Source organism: Frankliniella occidentalis, unplaced genomic scaffold, assembly GCF_000697945.3.
Source record: "Frankliniella occidentalis isolate FOCC.00 unplaced genomic scaffold, Focc_3.1 Scaffold219, whole genome shotgun sequence".
NCBI lineage: Eukaryota > Metazoa > Arthropoda > Insecta > Thysanoptera > Thripidae > Frankliniella > Frankliniella occidentalis.
In genome coordinates, this window is record NW_026267345.1 from 105,500 (window position 1) to 108,819 (window position 3,320).

A 3,320-nucleotide genomic window follows, 5' to 3' on the forward strand; every position below is an offset into this window, starting at 1 on the left:
TCGCTCAGCCAATAAAAGTGTTGACGTCGTACAAACACACTGAATAAATCAAATTTCTTGTATTTATGTGCATTACAAGTTCACGCATGCGCACAACGCCTTCACCAGTGCCAAAACTATTTTAAGTCCAAAGTGAACCCAATCATAAAAATTATAAAGCGAATGAATTTCGAGTGGTAATTACTTTGGAAGGCACGGCGGCCATGGCACATTTATGGTGGTCAGCAGGTTGAATTACACCCGGAGAAATGAGTTATTGACATTTCAAAATCCCCCATTTGCCACCACAGTTTTGAACTTTTCGCGACGCGGACAGAAATTATAAATCAAGTTTTCTCTAAAATTTGCTTTCAAAGTTGAAAAAACCTCTATTAGTGCGCCATTACTGGGTAAAACCCTATCGTTTGGTATACTGCACTTGTCTGTATGTTTCCTCCAGCGAAATGGGTCCTAACTTGCACAGCACCGAGCACAATACTCGTTCTTCTTCCTCCACGTAGTGATGTTTGGAGGGAGGGAGGTAAAGAACGAGTAAAAAGTAAAAATTGGTGCTTGTTCCTTAAAGATCAAGGAACATAAAGCAATTTTGCATTTATTTTTTTACTTTTAATATTAGCCAACCCACAATGAAAAGAAGACGGCGTTGAAGAGAGCGCCGAAAAACCAGGGACCAGTAACATAACAAATTAAAAGTTATTTTCTCGGAGTTTTCCGTTACGTTACCGCACCGGTAACTTTATTGAACATATAGTGAGTTCCATGATACGTAACAGTAACCGAATAAAGTTACATTTTGTACAGTTCCATTTTTTGTAACGTTACAAAATACGATCCAGACCGTGCGTCTGAGTTATTATGTTCGTTACAAATGTAACGTTACTCAAAACCGATGCAGGTAGTTACGTTACATTCTAGAGGTACGTTCTGTAACGTTACAGATCTGAACTGTCCCAGAAAAAAACAGATGTACCGTTACGAATAACGGAACAATAACGGCCGCAAAAGTTACGTTACAAAAATTTCCCAGTCGGACAAGATTGCAGGTGTGCCACGTCCACGTCTCCGCGGGCGTCTCGGGTCTCGGGCTCGATGTCTACCACCACCGCCTCGACCCGGGGCTACACCTACGCCCTCCTGAGAGAAACGGCTGAATGCACCGTGGACTTCGCCTGGATTGTGGCTGGCTGCGCAGAGAATCCCCTGGTCTAATCCATAGTGATATGAGCTAATCCATGCCTTCCAGAGCTCTGCAAAAGTCGCCTCGTCTACCGACCAAGCTCGACCGGCAGGCGGTCGGCACCGACCGCGTTCAGGTGAGAGGTGAGGAGAGGAGCACCCGCTTTGTCTCCCCTCCTCACCTCTCATCTGCACGCGGTTGGTGCCGACCGCCTCCCGGTCGAGCTCGGTAGGTCGACGAGGCGACTTTTGCAGAGCTCTGATGCCTTCCTCCGCCCGCATCCAGGGCAAATTCTGTCAAGACCGGAGCAGCTCAAAGAAAGAAACTTAAAAGCATATCGCATACCCGGCGTCGAACCCTCGACTTTGAGGATGGCTGCCCCAGCCGCTCTCTACTGGACTATGGAGCGCATTGCCGGTGGCGACGGGCAGCGCACCGCTGCCGTCCGCTCGCGAATTCCTTCCGGCAAGCGGTGGCCAGCGGCGACTGGCGAGCGAAGCAGACTGGTGCTCTGCCCGCACTCTCCAGCGAACCGCTCTGGCTCAGTGGAGAGCGTCTCGGGCAGCCGCTCCCCAGTCGGGGGTTCAACACCGGGCAGGGGAAATGCTTTTCTTTGAGCTGCTCCGGTCTCGACTGAATTTGCCCTGGATGCGGAGGAAGGCGAAGGCATGGATTTGTTCCTATCACTCCGTGTGGCTCCGGGTCGAGGCAGTGGTAGGTGGTAACCAACCTGAAGCCCAAAGCCCCCCAAGTGGCGTGGCGGTAGCACAATCGTCGGGGGAAAAGTTTTGTAACGTAACTTTTGCGGCCGTTATTGTTGTGTTATTCGTAACGTCACTTATGTCTTTTCGGGGACAGTTTCAGACCTGTAACGTTACAAATTGTAACAGAGTGGCTTTTACCATTTCGTGTCGGTACGATTCGTAACGTTACATCTCAAAGTTTGTTAAAAGTTCGTTCCATGAAACGTTTCCTTTGGAACCGGCGCGAACTGGTTACAAATTGTAACCAAACCGATGATGGACCAGTTCTGTTACCGTTATTATACCGTAACGACAAAGAGAACGAAACTGATCGGTACACTATGTATTTTGTAACGTAACGCCAAAGTGTAAGTTACTGGTCCATGCGAAAAACAGATAGGCTAGTCTTTCCGGGCAGATAGGATATTGTTGCACGGACGCGTCGCGTAGTGCCATCCGCACCAACGAGCCTATGTTGGGGCGGATAGCACAAAGTACTTTTGGTGCACTGAAGTGTTAATTCAGTCCATTTGACCTCATCCCATGATAAAATGGGTCCTGTGCGCGCCGCGTGCGCATTTTGTGCACATCGCCTGCGCGCTACGTGCACGCCGCGCGCCGCGTGCGCGCCAAGTCCACACCACATAAGCGCCTTTCAGTGCGCAATGAACTTGCACGCAAGTTTGCCACCACAAAGACCGCGAAGGCTGAGCACGCCGTGTGCGCGCCGGTGTTGCCGATGCGCACATGCCTTGCACAACTTCTGTGCGCACAGCACGGAATACTCAGCCGACGCCGTTGCTTGTCCTCATGACGACCACCTCGCCACATGCTATCCTGGTTTCCGGGTCCTGCTGAACAGTCCGTTTCTCTCTTCGGTCTACAGTTCGCGAGATACGAGGGTGTACCACGAGGCCCCCGTCAAGGACAACGAATTTTGAGTGGAGTTTTAAAGGCCAAAGTGATCCTGGTGCCGGCCTCGTTGTGTGTCCGACTTCTGTCTTTGGCGTTCGGTTAATAATATTTTAATAGGACAATAGCCCATCAGTATTGTTGACAATACTTTATCATGGTGGCTTGTGACCACAATGTGGTCATTGGTGACCATCGTCAACGCTACCCATCATACCCCGCTCCTGATAATATAATCTACTACGGCAATGGTTCAGCATTATTGTTGACAATACTGGGTCATGGTGGCTCGTGACTACAATGTGGTTATTGGTGACTATCGTCAACGCTACCCATTTAGCTGTTGTACCAGCAGTGATACTGGAAGTATCATCTGCTAAAAATATTCCCCTGGAGAACCCCACCAACTGGTCTTCAGAGCAGTACTAATGGAGAGGGTGCTGTGCCGCCCGGGACCCCCGCCCCGCCGCACTGTCCACGGTTCTGTG

General features: G+C 49.8%; 1 protein-coding gene across 3 annotated transcripts in view; it reads right to left on the reverse strand.

Moving 5' to 3' along the window:
• The window catches only part of LOC113214135 (low-density lipoprotein receptor-related protein 12), a 68,871-nt gene that overhangs the window by 16,386 nt on the left and 49,165 nt on the right, over positions 1-3,320 (reverse strand). The gene's annotated exons all lie outside the window — the stretch shown is intronic.